At 35.2% G+C, this 16658-nt stretch overlaps 1 protein-coding gene across 6 annotated transcripts in view; it reads left to right on the forward strand.

The window, feature by feature from the left end:
- The first annotated feature begins 9461 nt into the window (after nucleotides 1-9461).
- Nucleotides 9462-16658, forward strand: part of LOC131031036 (methionine aminopeptidase 1A) — a 75964-nt gene continuing 68767 nt past the window's right edge. Inside the window, exons 1-2 of one of the 6 annotated variants that reach the window (XM_057962043.2) lie at nucleotides 9462-9737; nucleotides 11220-11305. The gene's annotated coding sequence lies outside the window, so the exon portion shown is untranslated. Of the gene's footprint in view, nucleotides 9738-10979; nucleotides 10999-11038; nucleotides 11121-11211; nucleotides 11306-16658 lie in introns of those variants that run through there. The other 5 variants (XM_057962042.2, XM_057962047.2, XM_057962046.2 and 2 more) reach the window with 5 other exon arrangements.

The following is a 16658-nucleotide window of genomic DNA, read 5'->3' on the forward strand; positions in this document are numbered from 1 at the left end:
AAAGCCCTCAAGGTGGTGGCACACATGGAGGTGGGGAGAGAATTGCAAGACCGGTTTGAGGAAGGGCGGGTGGTTCAATTCTTAGCAAGTCTAGAGGGACACCCAGACTTTGGGAATTTGGATTGCATCCCAAAGATGAAGACCGAAGCAACCAAAGGAAAATCTCTGGCAAACATTGTAGATGAGGAGGAGAAGCAGACAAACCAAAGCGACATCGACTGATTGGATACGGTGCTAAAAATCCGTTTTGTTTTCTGCTATTTGTTGGGTTTAAAAAATAAACAATATTTTATGGATGACTGTAATATCTAGTGCAGAATCGCACAATACTGGTTTTATTTCCTTTTTAGTTTGAACGCCCTGCATAATAGGCTAGGACTGTTAGTTTTTTGGGTCGATGTTGAAATCTGTATGGCCTCGGATTATTGTAGCTCTTTTTCTTTGAAATCAATATATAACAAAAATTACCGACCAAAATAATAATAATAATTAAAATTTTACTAGAAAAATTAATATAAATTAAAGAAATCTTAATAAATTTTTAATTTCACAAAATAAAGTTAAATAATTGAAATAGTTTTAGATTTAAATCTACTTTAAAAATTAAAATATAATAAACAAAAATGTGTAAACAAAACTATATAAAAAATTAAATATTAAGAAAAATTAAAATTAATAATAAATAACAATAGTCTTGATAGATAATAATTTTATTAAGTCAAAATAATTAAATAAAAATAGTAATAATTTTTTAAATTCATTGTAATTTAAATATAATAAAATATGTATAAAACTATAATTAGTTTTAAACATATTTATTCAATAAAAGAAAACTGTAACTAAAAATAACAAATCAATTTATTTTATTATAACATAACATTTTTTTTACTTATCTAATTATTATTATAAATATATATCCCTTAAAATTTTATATAATTTGATACTTTTATTATTTGATTTGATTTGAAATAGTGGCCGTGACTATTCATTTATTAACTGGAAGGGAGACCAATAAAGTTAAATTAAATTAAAAAATTAAAGAAAAAGAATAAGTAATAATATCAATTAAATTTTAGTAAAGACTCTTGAAATGAAATATCATTTGTTAAAATGAATAAAGAATGTCCTAGTTGCCACTAAAACTAATTATTTTGGATTTATTAAAAATCCGCTTATAACAACTAAATTGTATTTAGCGAATAAGTGTACAGAAAAATAATTTTCATAATTTATAATGTTAAAAATTGTACAATTAGACTTTGGTAAATAAAAAGATCGAAAAAATTAAAAGTTAAAATTTGTTTGTGATTGGTTCAAATTAACTTTTTTAATAACCAGTTAACTAGAAAAACAAAAAACTCATTACAATAATATTGCCTAACGACAAGTACTGACAAGTGCCACATAGTGGCTAGTACTTGCCTTGTTTTTAGTATAGTTTTAATAATAATTATGACTATATTTTAAAAATTATAATAATTAAGATAAAAAAATTAAACATAATTATTTCATAATAATTAAAATTTTACTAGAAAAAATAATATAAATTAAAAAAAAATTGTTTTAAGTTGTTAAGGAAAAGTAAAATTATTTTTAAAAGTTTTGAGATTTTAGATTTTTTTAAATATAAATTTAAAGATGTTGATTGCAAACAATATTATTATTGTATATTGTATCCAATAAATTTAATGAAATATGTTTAGGGTCAAAAAATGGACATGTATGATTAGTATAATTTTGATCTAAATTTAATTGTTTTACTAATTCATTTTGTAAAAAGCTACAATTGTGATGAAATTCATTTTTAGACTAATTTAAAAATAAATAAATCATTCATAATTTAGCTTTTAAAAACCACTCAAGTATGACAAATATAATTTTAACTAGAATAATTATAAAATATTTTTTTTTTAAAGTTGGTGTATTTCAAAAATTAAAATAATATAAAATTGTTAAAAATCCTATTTTAATAAAATTTTGGTAAATTAATATGTCTGTACACTTAATAAAAAATAAAATAAAATAAATAATTTATGGAGATTATTGATTGTGTGTGCCTTTACATCAACAAATAGTTAAATTTAAAATTAAGTATTATAGATAAAAGATATATTAAATATATATAATTTTTAAAATATTAAACTCCAAGATATATCTCTTAACATTTTTAAATAAATATATTTAAATTATTTATACTAATACATAATCTAATTATTAATTAATTGAAATTAATTAAAAACAACATGCCTGAGTTATATATATATAGAACAAGTAATGCTTAATGTCCTATGAAAAAATGGAGGAGCTGCGAGAGTGCGAGTTTAAGCAGTCGGAGCGTGAAGACAAGCAGGCATGGTGTGAAGATTTGAAGAAGGATGGAGTCACGATGCCGCACCAGCGAGGAGTATGCAATGGAATCCCCCATGTCAAAGAATCAGTGAGCCATGGTGCGACAAGCTGGAAGATATTCGATGTTGACTGGATCAACAATGCCGAGCAAGCAGAACAAGATGCGCCAACATATCAGTCCCAACAGCCTCGGCACAACTACACAAAATCCCTGAGATCGCCTTGACAGAACATTCCAATCTGTAAAATTGACCTTTCAGAGGTTGTCGTAGATGATAGGCTTATCTTTAAACAACATGCCATCATAGCCAGAGTTATTGGGCCCAAATTGCCAAGGAAAGACATTAGGGCTTGGATCGACACTAATTGGGGAAATCATGTCATGGTTAAATTCCTCCCCAAGGGATTTTTTGTTGTTGTATTTGCGGAACTAGAGGAAAGAAACCACATTCTACAAATGCAAAATTGGTACTTTGAAGAGCATCCGATATATTTACAACCGTGGGCACCAAATTTTGACCCCATCACACTCGCGGTTTATGAGAAACCAGTATGGATTAGGTTATTCAATCTACCCACATAGTACTGGAGCAACCCAAGCTTGGAAATTATTGGTCGATCACTGGGCACTTTGTTGGAAATAGATGAAGGAATTATTGGAGCAGACCTGTACACTTATGCAAGAATTAAAATCGCAACAGTTAGAAAAATCCCGGACTATATCACCCTTGTCACCAAAGAAGGAAATTGGTTGCAATGGGTAGAAATCGAGAAAGATCTAATCTCTTGTCACAGATGTGGAGGCCGAACTCACACTACGGATAGATGCGGCATATATGTCAGGAAAGCACATAAGAAGGGCTGAGGAATGGCTAATCGGAATTGGAAAGGAGATGACATTACCAAATCTGGGGTGTCGCCAACATTGGACTGCCCTAGATTGGAAGATATGACAGATCATGATGGCAATAAGACCGAATTACCAAAACCAGTGGTGGAGTCAACCCCTAATGACAAACCTATTAGGGAACATAATGAAGCACAAATCCAACCGCGTGAGGAACAAAATGATGCCCAGTCGGAAGATGAAAGTTCTATCTCAGAATCAGAATCATCTCTCCCATACAATGCAGCTGAGGACTTAGATGACCTGGGCAATCTGTATACTCGGTGCATTAGCCAATCGGCAAATGCACTGTTAGGCAGATGCAAAGGCATAAAGGGTAGAAAATTCCACAAAACAATAAGAGAACAGAGAGCAGGGGAGAAGGGTTTGGTTAGTGTATTGAACTACCTGAAAGTATCCAAGGGAGGTAAGGCCTCCCTCGGAGAACAATGAAGATAACTTCATGGAATGTCAGGGGTCTCTCTGCCCCTGACAAAAGACGCTTGGTCAAAAGAGCCTTGACCAAGATGAACTCGAATGTGGTTATACTACAAGAAACAAAGTTAAAAGCTGAAAAGGTGGATGATTTTTAAAAATATTGTAGCAAATGGGGTGGTCATTTCCAAGATGCCATAGGATCTGCGGGTGGCCTTAGGATCCTTTGGAAGCCGGATAGTATGGAAGTAAGATGTATTACTTCGTATGAGTTTTGGATGGCCTGTACCATCAAGTGCAAAAGGACCAATTTTAGCTTCCCACTCTTCAACGTTTATGGTCCCATAAAGACTGAGGACAAGCTAAGAGTCTGGAATGAAATTACCTTACAGGCTAATCTCAGAGACTTAGGGAAGGTTGTTATAGATGGAGACTTTTGTATATGGTGAAAATGGATAACAATAATAACAATATTGAAAGGCTAAATGAATTCAACCACAAAACCCTAGCCTAACAACAACAAAGATCCACCATAACATATGAAGATTACCTAAGACAATGCAAATCAAACGAAATCACAAAGATTATACCATCACATGTCCAATAGGGTTTCGATCTCCATTCTTCCTATCTCCATTGATCTTGTTTGATATATTTGCTCTCAGATTTTATGTGCACAAGAGCTCAACAAAGAACGAAATGTGGTTGCATGTAGGATCGTAGTGTAGTCAATTGATCAAGTAGTTAGGGTTTGATAATGAAGGAAGCATCTCCTTATATAGAAGACACTATATGAAATGGAGGGATAAGATTGAGAGGTGTAAAAAGGAGGTCGGCTATGATTAGAGGGTAGGTAGAGGAAATAATAAAATAATGAAAGGGGTAGGTAGTGTATGAATTAAGAGATGAATGACATGTGTCATGTGTAGAAAAGGCTAATGAATTAATTAAATAAATAAAGATTTATTTAATTAATAGAAGAAGTGGGATAATTAAATAAATAAGATATTTATTTAATTTAGGAAAAGGATAATTTAAATAAATAAATGTATTTATTTAAATGAGAAATAAGGCTAGAAGGGGATAAATGAATTAATTAAATAAATAAAGATTTATTTAATTAATAGAAGAATTAAGCTTAGATAATTAAATAAATAAAATATTTATTTAATTGGACTGGACAATTTTGGGTGTCTACAACTTTAATGCCATATTAGATTTCAATGGTAAAGCAGGAGGACTGAAAAAGCCTTCTAAAGTCATGGAGGACTTTAAGGAGTTTGTGCACAACTATAGACTTGTAGATGTTATTCCCAAAAATGGGAAATTCACTTGGAACAATCGAAGATTAAACTTCTCCAATTTATCAGAACGACTTGATAGATTTTTTGTGGGTGAATGGTGGATGTTAAGTAACCATATCCTTGAAACAACAATCGAACCTCATTGTGGATCGGATCATTTCCCAGTTATGCTTGCAATCTCACATGAACAGGTCGGCCGCAAAAGTTACTTAAAATTTCTCAATATGTGGTGGTTGGATTCCTCCCTCCTTGATCTTCTCAGAATTTGGTGGTTGGAGAGCAACATCTATTCTGGTTTGCCAAGTTTCAAATTTGTCAAACGAATACAATACTTGAAAATCAAATTGAAAGAGTGGAACAAACATACATTTAAAAATGTGTTTGCTGGAAAGGAAAGAATGGAAACAACAATGGAGGAATTAAACAATCTAATTATAGCTAATGGTATGACAAACTCGGAGTACGAAGCTGAAAAACTTCTCAAAAGTCAGTATGCAGAGATTTTACTTTGTGAAGAATTATATTGGAAGGACAAGTCGAGAGAAAATTGGATTGTAGAAGGGGATTCTAACACAAAATTTTTTCATGCTTCGGTGCAAACTAGAAGAGGAGCTAATAGGATTTGCTCGGTCCTAGATAATAATGGCAATTGAGTAAGCACTAATAAGGAAATTGAGCTAGTTGCGGAAGAGCACTTTAGGAATCTGCTTGGTGGCACACAGAGAGCCCATGCGTCTGTCTTTCCACTTGTTTCAGAAGTAATCGATGCTATAATATCTGATGAAGATCGGCAAATGTTGTTGGCCCCCTATTCTTTGGATGAGATTCGGATGGTAGCCTTCGCTCTGCATCCACACAAGGCCCTTGGACCAGACGTAATCAATGTTGAATTCATCCAGAAGTGTTGGGAATTCATGGGGCATGACATTTGGCTGATTATAGAAGAATTTCGGAAGAAAAAGAAGGTCGTCAAGGAAATCAATCACACTTTGATTGCTCTAATCCCAAAGAAGGTTGATTGCACGACAATGAATGATTACAGACCTATCTCAGTGTGCAACACTGTCTATAAAATTATTGCTAAAGTAATGGCAGAAAGACTAAAGAAACTACTTCCTAAGCTAATATCAGAACATCAGAACGACTTCACCTCTGGCAGAGAAATCGCGGACAACATCATCCTTGTATCAGAAGTAATTCACACAATGTACAAAGAAAAAGTGAGTGGTATGGCTATCAAATTAGATGTAGAAAAGGCTTATGATCGTGTAATATGGAATTTTCTTGTTTGTGTGCTGGATCGTTTTGGATTTCCCTTCGCTTGGATTGAATGTATCAAACAATGCATATCTACGATCAAATTCTCAATACTAGTAAATGGAAATGTTTGTGGATTCTTCCCGGCTACGAATGGATTACGACAAGGCGACCCTTTGTCTCCATCTCTATTTGTATTAATGGCTGAAGTACTCAGGAAGCTTATACAAAAGAGGCATGCGAGGGGCGTTTGGAAGGGAATTCGAGTGCATGAACAACTGGATGCTATTACCCACTCACAATTCGCAGATGATACTATGGTCTTCAGAGAAGCTACCTTGATTGAAGCTAAAACTATTATGGAAACTCTTGATCTCTATTCAAAAAGTTTAGGGCAGATTATGAACAAAGAGAAATCTCAGCTCTTCATGTTCAACACAAACAAGCAGACCCAATCAAGAATATCCGGGTTAATGGGAATTAAAGTTGTGAAGCTTCCATTAAAGTATCTTGGCATGAGAATTAATAAGGGCTACTGCCAATCCCAGATTTGGGAAGAGGTGTTGCAATCTTGCGAAGTGAAATCACTGGCATGGAAAAATCGATGGCTGTCTCAAGCTGGTCGTTTAACTATGGTCAAATCTGTTTTATCTGCAATCCCTATTTACAACATGTCTTGCTTCAAACTACCTGCGACTGCTGGGAAAAAGCTGGATAATCTATTGAGGAAATTTGTATGGGACAATGCAAAAGATACCAATCGAATTCCACTTATCAGTTGGGATACAATGTGTCTCCAAAAGGAATCGGGCGGTGCTAGGCTACGAAAAATGGAATTACAAAACATTGCGCTTGGTGCCAAGCTAACCTGGAAGATGTACCGGGAACCCCCAAAGTTATGGTGCTCAATATTCAGGAGGAAATATTTGGATTCTAACGAGCCTAGCAGAATTCTGACTATTGCAAACTCGATCAAGGGCATCAGCCACCTGGAATTTCTTGTGGGACTGTAGACATATAATAACAGATCATATCTCATGGCAAATAGGAAATGGGCAATCAGCAAAATTCTGGTACGATTCATGGAACGGGGAGATGGCAATTTGTGACTTAATTAAAGATCCGACATGGATACAAATGGTTGAATCCTAATTGGGATCGTTTGTAAATAACTATTTCGAGGAAGATTTGCCTAACACGTGACACAGAAGATGGAAGCGGGTGAACTTGGGGAGCTCGGTATTATGCAACCTTCTTCAAGATATTTTAAGTGCCAGACATATACCTATATCAGACTCAAATGATTGCATCTTCTTGTGCGGGTCTAATACTGGACAATATAAAGTCAACTTGGGATACCATGTTCAGCGGGAGCAAGGCTCTGTTAAAATTATGACCACATAATCTATGTTGGAACAAAAGACTCCTCCCAAAGGCAGCTGCATTTCTCTGGACTGCTCTTCATAATCGCATCCTAACTGGAGATAGACTGAAACACATTGGAATTTCTGGCCCTGATTGGTGCATTATGTGTAAAAGTGCTGAAGAAACCACAAACCACTTATTGTTCAATTGTCTGATTGTTGAAACCTACTGGAATTGGTGCTTCGGGCAAATAAATCTTACTATTGTTCGTAATGAATCTTTATTGAAGTTCCTATCTGCATGGCCTACTTGCTTCAACTCAAAATGGAGTGACCTATGACTTATCGGTCCTTCTATGATTATGTGGCATATATGGAAGGAGAGGAATAGGAGAATCTTTACTGACTCTCAAATCCCTATGGAGAAGCTCATTGGGAACATTAAACTTGCCATTTAGGAAGTTATTAACAGAAAACACAAAGCACAAGGCAGATATTATAACATATGGGATCAAAACATGGAGAGGAAGTGGCACTTGAAGGATTACAAAATGGGATCTAAAGGCAAGAGCAAGAAGGTCGACAGAAAGCATGTTAGATGGAAAGTCCCCGCCCCTGACTGGCTCAAATTAAACTTTGATGGGCCAACCCGGGTTCTTCTGGCTATGGTGCAGTAGTGCGCAACAACAAAGGGGAGATGATTGTCGGAACTTTTGGAAAAATTGGGCAGGCAACCAACAATATCCTTGCGCTCATTGCGGGTGTTAACATGTGTATAACCAACAAACTATCAAATATAACAATCGAGGGCGACTCCCTTTTGATTATAAATGAGATTATGAAATCAAGATTTGAAAATCGAAGACTCTACCAATGGATCCCGTGCATATCACAACTCCTCTGTCAAATCGGGGTATATGAGGTTAAGCATATATATTAAGAGGGGAATCGGTTAGCTGACTCACTTGCTAACTTAGGCATTGACTCCCCCCTTGAGTCGATGGTATTTGATAATACAAATGCACCTTTATTAGTTAGAGGACTGATAGAATCTGATATCAGACCCTAATACGAATGGCTCAGGTCGAGGAAATTGTCCTTTGGATGGTGAGAAGGCAACAAAAGATGAGTTCACATAGACATGGTACCCCTCCTCGGCCTATTCTCCTAACTTTACTATGGTTATGGCGACGGGTTGGTGGTCTAAGTACATGACAGTTCCTATTCAGTGATTCTCAGAGCTTAATCAATTTTGGAGAAAGGCGGTGGAAACATCTAGAACCTGTGCTTCTTTCCTTATAAATCCACGTGATTCCTATGGATGTTTACTGTGATAAATGAGTGGAGGAACAAATCCATATTTTTTGTCGGGCTATCTTTGGTTGTTGTATGGCTTATTTTTTTCAGGTCATACATGACAACTATTTGATAGATTGTTTGGTTATGAATTATGCCTGAAGGACGTATGTGTCCTTGTTTTGGTTTCCACAGGCATATACAACTATGTAATGTGTTTTGAATATCAATATAGGGCGCTATCCCCATCTTGATAGCATTTACCCTTAAAAAAAATAAAAATGCCTGAGTTATAGAAATCTTATAAAATCAATTAACTCAAGTTAAAAAATAAAAAATAAAATTATTGTTAGGGTTCACTAAATTAACTTGCTAGATATACACATAAATACGCTCTCTGATATACACATATATTCATTTATTAACTGGAGTGAAAAGTGCGGGAGTGAAAACTAATTATTTTGGATTTCCTAAAAATCCGCTTATAACAACTAAATTGTATTTAGCCAATAAGTGTCATATCATATCATTTACTTGTATGGCTAATGTATTTCTCTCTAAAATCAACCTTATACTCGTTTGGACCAGTTGACCACCTCCAAATTTGTTTTCCTCGAATTCTGCCCTCAGGCCAAGAATTTATACAATTAAAGTAAAAATAGTTAGTAGATGTATTTTTTGGTGGTATGCTGGAAAAGCTGCATAGAATCTTTGACGTAACATATATTAATCCTAGCTGCAGTATATAGGTAGATTGCAGACGATATTCCACACAATCTATATTAATACTACTTCTACTTCAATACTCGGGACAGTGAGGGCAATCCTTTCCTTTTTTTTTCAAAGGTATTTACCTATATCTATATCTCTGCTTTATATTGCAATTACGGCAAATAGTGTTTTAAATTTCACTACTCTGTCTAAAAAACCCTCTTAATTTGTAATTGTAAGGTAATTTTACCACTTGTATAGCGCCTCAGATCTTAAACTTTTGAAGTGCTGAGAACACTTGAAAACATTAGTGCTTTTTATGTTTTTTTGGTTTAGATTGAATCTGCAAAGCAAATATTGAGATATAAAATATGGGGTTTAAGCTTGTGCACGGATCAATACAAACCCTAATTAAATCTGATCATGCAGCTTTTTTCTCCTTGAAGAGTAGTTGCTGTGGGGCAACAAAAACAAAAGAAAATGCAACGGACCCAGAAAAAGAAGGGTTAAAGTTGAAGTTGTCCTTTAAAGTCTTTTCAGCCATTGCAGTGCTTGAATTTCAATCTTTACTCTGCACTGGAGGAAAAAATAACGAATTTCATCAAGAGAGAGTTGGAAACTAACAGTTATGCTCTTTGCAGTGAGAAGGATACGCTGTGGACTCTTAATAGCATTTTGAACTGCTAAAAATTCATCTTTAGGTTATAGAACAGGAATTTTTTGTGAGGATGCTGTGTCGCTTGTTAAATTTTAACACTAACACATTTGCAAGTTCAAACTATGAGGACTTCACCATCAATGCTGGATCAGGGTCAAGATTAGAAGCATTGCCTTTATTATGTTTGTGTACTCCAAAGGTTTACTTATGAAACTGAAGGAGCTGATATAAAGGAAGCTGAATCTTACTTTTGTTTCTGTTCTTGAAACATTTTTTTTTTTTGTTATCTGTTTTATAATTTCAACAAGAGAGAGTTGGAAACTAAGAGTTATGCTCTTTGCAGCTGGAATAATGAGCTGTGGCCTCTTAATAGCATTTTGAACTGCTAAATTGTCATCTTTAGGTTATAGAATAGGAATTTTACGTGAGGATGCTGTGTCATTTGGTAAGCATTTGCAAGGTTAGATTATGAGGATTGCATTTCAACACTAAAGACTTTGTTCAATTCTTTTAAGAAATGGTGACAGCAAATTGCTGAATTTAAACAGCAAATACTACATTCAATTTTTTTAAAAATTATTAACCTCACCAACTTTAATAAAAAACACTATACATCAAAACACAACTAGAATTTTAATTTTTTTTTTGGGACTGCAGGGTTGGGCTTGCAGCTAATATAATAACAAGGTTACTACTATATTTGTGCCTAAAACGATCTCATATTGCTTACTTGTACGGGTAACTTATTTGTCTCTAAACTCAACCTTATACTTGTCCAAACCAGGTGACCACCTCCAAATATTTTTTCCTCAAATCCTGCCTGGTCAGGCCAAGAATTTATACAATTAAAGTAAAAAGAGGTAGCAGATGTATTTTTTGGCAAAGTGCTGGTAAAGTTGCAGTGAATATTTGATTTAACATGTATTAATCCTATTTGCAATATATTGATAGAGTTGCAGACAATATTCCACACAACATATATATTTATACTACTTCTACTTCAATACTCGGGACAGTGAGAGCAATCCATTCTTCTTTTTCAAAGGTATTTTTACCTATGACTATATCTCTGCCTTATATTGCAATTATGGCAAATAGTGTTTTAAATTTCGCTACTCTGTTTAAAAACCCTCTTAATTTGTCATTGCAAGGGTTAATTTCACCGCTTGTATAACGCCTCAGATTTTAAACTTATAAATTACTGAGAACACTTGAAAACATTAGTGCTTTTAAATTTTTTTTTGGTTAATTGAATCTGCAAAGCAAAAACATTGATATAAAATATGGGGTTTAAGCTCGTGTAAGGTTTAGAAGGATCAATACAAACCCCAGTTAAATCTGATCTTGCAGCATTTTTTTCTTGAAATGTAGTTGCTTTGTGGCAACAAATGCAAAAGAAAACACAACAGGCCCAGAAAAAGAAGGGTTAAATTGAAGTTATCCTTTAAAGTCTCTTCAGCCATTTCAGCCCACAAATTTTAGTCTTTAGCTCTGCACTGTAGAAATACTGAACAAATTTCATCAAGAGAGGGTCGGAGACTAAGAGTTATTCTCTTTGCAGTGGGAAGGATGAGTTGTGGACTCTTAATAGCATTTTGAACTTCTAAATTGTCATCTTTAGGTTATAGAACAGGAATTTTACATGAGGATGCTGTGTCGCTTGGTAAATTTTAACACTAACACATTTGCAAGTTCATATTATGAGGACTTCACCATCAATTCTGGATCAGTGTTACGCTTAGAAGCATTGCCTTTATTATGTTTGTGTACTCCAAAGGTTTACTTGTCAAACTGAAGGAGCTGATAGAAGAGAAGCTGAATCTTACATTTGTTTCCATTCTTGAAACATTTTCTTTTCTTGTGATATGTTTTATAATCTCATCAAGAGAGAGTCGGAAACTAAGAGTTATGCTATTTGCAGTGGGAAGGATGAGCTGTGGACTCTTAATAGCATTTTGAATTGCGACATTGTCATCTTTTTTAGGTTTTTGAACAGGAATTTTACGTGAGGATGTTATGTCACTTGGTAAATTGTAACACTAACGCATTTTGCAAGCTGAGATTATGAGGACTGCACCATCTATGCTGGATCAGTGTTACGCTTAGAAGCATTGCCTTTATTATGTCTGTGTACTACAAAGGTTCACTTGTGTGAAACTGAAGGAGCTGATATAAGAGAAGCCGAATCTTACTTTTGTTTCTGTTCTTGAAACATTTTTGTTTCTTGTGATCTGTTTTACAATTGGTCTGCTTGGTCCTGATGCTTATGGGAGAGGTACAAGATGCATTCCAGTACATGTAGTCATTGATAGGCGAAAATGGCAGGCATTGCTTTCTATGGCATGTTGTTGAGCCTGATTCAGATTTGGAATTTCTCTTACGAGCTTGTAATTGAGTTATTTGTATAATTTGGGATGGTAAAGTCACCTGTTAGATATGTCAATAATGGGAATTTGCATAGAACTTCAAGAAAACATGTTTGAATCTGGTTAGACAGAAAAATAGTTCATATTGTTTTGTAGTATATTCCATGAAGTTTCCAAGATGGAGGTGCTTGGGACAGTCGGATGTGTTTCTGGTATGGCTGGGGAAAGGCCTTTTTTAGGGGATGGCAATTAAAAAAAGTAGGAATATTTTAAAGTATAGGGAATTTCAGTTATTCACATATTAGACATTCATCATATACATTATAGAACTATATTATATAACATAAAAAATTTAGAGCTGAATTGAGAATTCACATGAGAGTCGACAGTGTAGAATCTGCTGACATGTTTTGCTTGTTTCTCTTTTCTGTTATAATATTAGGAACAAATTTATAACATTTCATACCAATGCTAATTTTAGGATCTGCCAACTTATAATGATCGAGGGGAAAGCTTCTTTTTTTAGTATACCCACGTATGGAATTAATATTCTCATGCATTGGCCAATAGACCAGGCTGCTCTTTGGGGATGGTAATGATTATAATCCTCATTATATCAGCAAAAGTTTGTTTGTTGGAAATTCAGTGTTCCACAGGCCCACATCCCCCCGTCCCCGAAACTTAAGCCCTTTGTCCCCCCATCCCCGTCCAGTGTCCCTGCATCCCCGACGCCTGTGGAACATTGTTTGGAATACAACCAATAAATATAGAGATACACTGACAGGAATCTAATCCATGTGATTTCGTCTGGATGCAAAACAAATTCCAATTGCATGATTTTCCTGCAGTAAACACAGGCTACAATGTTGCATTGCAACAATAAATATGGTGAAGGTTATGATGAATCTCATTTTTTCTGCTTGCCTTAAATATAGGCAAACTGCCTAAAACAAAGAGATTTGATTGACAATTCTATGCCATACAGGATCATGTTGCAGATATCTTCACCGAGTTCCTTTGTTCATATAGATCTTTACATTCATAGATATTATTAATGATGTCAAAACTGTTAAGAGTGGCCATAGATTTGTTCTTTTTCAAAAAAAATCTGTTTTCCACTGCAGGGCTTTCGTGTTCTGCCATCGCCTGCCCGTTTTTGTCCATTTCTGAAACATTTTCTGTTTATTTTTTTGTAAAAGACAGCCACAGGAATGTTTCCTAGTCATCCCTGCACCCTTGAAACGTCCCAGGGACAGAAACAGCTGGATTTTCCCAAGGGAATGAATACCCGTGGAACACAGGTTTTCTATCTTTGAAAAAATATAGTAGTAAAATTGTGCTCCAATTAGTAGGAGTTCTGTCTTCATTTTCTCAAAATTTGCTGCTTAAATTCATTATCTGTTAGCCGATGCTTCTTTTCACTAAGAAGTTGGAACATGATAATCCTTTCCTGAGCATTCTTTCTCACAGGAAACCTGATGGTTCCATAGTGCATCAGGTGTTGTCATTATCATCTGGTCCAGATAGCAGGTGTTTTAAGGATTCTTGCCACACAAACTTTCTGAGTCTGTGATGATGATCGGATCAAACGAGAAATCTCACCTGCCTCAGGTTTTTAGAATGCATGGGTATTTGATTGACTTTAAAAGGATGTTCATGCAAGCTGGGAAAGGTTGAGATGTGCAAAAGGTTGAAGCCTATCAAATAAGATTTCTAAAATCTTGAAGAAAAAGGTCATCTTGACTTCCTTTAAACTGCTTGAGAAAGTTAATAATCTGTTATGTATCCTAAAGTTAAAGGACTAATGATGATTTCTTCAAGACACCGCAGTCTGAAAAAGTGAGTGTTTGTGTGGCACTCATAAGTTTGTGTAACTGATTGTGCTATCTGCACCATGGTCAAAAAATGCATTGGCAGGTCAGCTCTCATGGAACATTTGTCCATGACTAGACATCATATCCACTGAGAGGTCAACAAACTTCTTTCCAAAGAGAACAATTATAATAGGAGGAAATTAAGAGAAGCAATGGAAATTAGGAGAGGAGGGATGGGCTCTGAGCTATTCTTCACAATCAATCTTATATACTCTCCAAACTAATAATGGCACTCACATTGATTACAGTTTTTGTCAATCCAATTATTAGCTCCTTAGGACTGTACCCTTCCTTAGTTTTCTAACTGCATCTCTTTTATTTTGAGCTTCTTATACGTACTAGTTGCCCACCTATCAACTTGGTATCATATTATACTGAATATCTTATGTTGATTAACTCTGCAGGCTGGATTTGACTGTGGGGGTGCTATTTCTGTAATTTTTTATTTAAATCAAAAATTACTGTTATGATCAAGACTTGTTTTGAAGCCAAAATGAAAATGTTAATGTGTTAAATGTTGCTTTTCAGAGTCAACTGGGTGCAATATTTTTTTTTTGATCGGTAATTGTTGATTATTTATATTAATATATTGGGATTTAAACCTGGCCCCAAACAGGTGAGGCTACATCAAGGGAGCTCCCTCCCCAGACCAACAAGGCACCAACGTGCAAGACCCCTTAACAGGCCAAACAATACATACTGGTTTTGGTTCCACCCTTATCATGAGAACGGAGGAGCATATTGAAAGAAATTTCCCCCTTTACTCTCTTGTCTCTCTTCCTCTTCACCTCTGTCCAACCTTCCTCTTCACCTCTAGCTTCCTGCATCTCTATCTTGGATTCATCAACAGGAACCCGCCTAACTGTGTGCAATATTTAGTATACAAGTGATTCAATCAATGATTGACTACTTAAATGGCCAATCTTCCATGAGCATGTATGGTCCACTTAGCACAAGTTAGCATTATTGTTTCAAGTGATGCTCATAGGGATTAACTGAACGGATTGAATCCAGTTGAATGAAGCATACCATAGCATTAATTGTTACCACCAGAATTTCCGAGGGGTCACCAATGCTAATATCATTCTAGCTCAATTGTGCATTGCCATGGAGATTTCCTCATTGTCATGCTGACATGGAGGTCTTTGGCCCTTTTATTCTTTAAGCAATTGACGAGTTGATGGTTTTCTACATCAGGGTGTTGGGTTCATACAAGATTTTCATATTATGTCAAGTTTCAAGCTAGAGAGCCATTGTCCTAAGCAGTCTTAAGTGAAATATGTGTCAGACCTTGTCTATTCTCTTTGTCTCGTTGTCCTTTGTTGTCTTCTAATCTTCATAGGGTCATATAATTTGGTGGTTCAAATCATTTGCTGATCAAGAAGGGTTAGTTGCTGCTAAAGAATATTGACACAGGTGCACCTTTGAGACAAAAGCTTTTAAATCTAAAAATGGCTAAAGGTTGGAGATGAAGGCATATCACCAAAGTTGGTGGCATTGATAGGAGGTTTTGTACACACTAACATCTAGGTGTGCACTCTATAAAAGGAAGAAATCAAAATTCAACTTAACATGTGAAGTTTTGAATTTGGGTGTGTTCTTGGACCTGAAGACATACCTCAAAGAAGGAAAATCAAATGTTCAATGACTTCTATTTGTAGGTGTGTGCCTAGGGTCTAAGCAATGACTTGATTAAAGGACAAACTTTGGTTTATAAAAAATAGAGCAAAGTGTGCACCACACAATCGAAATTATGTGAAGTCAAATATCCTATTTATAGGTGCATGTGGCTCGAGGAAAATGCACCTTATGAATGAATTTCGACCAATATATAGTTGTGCGCTTGAAACTTAGGGCACACCTCATAAAGGGAAAAAGTGATTGGTTTACAAAATCCATAGCTAGGTGTGGAGGCAAGCATGTGATTATGTGTAGAGAGTAATTTTTGCCATGAATTATCAAGCATGTATGTGACATGTGAGACACACCTCATAAAGGAGGCAAGTTCATGTTGAAAATTCAATGCTTAATGTATAGGTGTGTGCCTAGGAGCAAGGATGCATCCCAATAAAGGAAAAATCAATGTTAGAAAAACCTGGTTATTAGGTGTGAGCTTGGGAGCATTGACAAACCTTACAAAGGAAAATTCAAATTTTAA

Source organism: Cryptomeria japonica, chromosome 3, assembly GCF_030272615.1.
Source record: "Cryptomeria japonica chromosome 3, Sugi_1.0, whole genome shotgun sequence".
Lineage (NCBI taxonomy): Eukaryota > Viridiplantae > Streptophyta > Pinopsida > Cupressales > Cupressaceae > Cryptomeria > Cryptomeria japonica.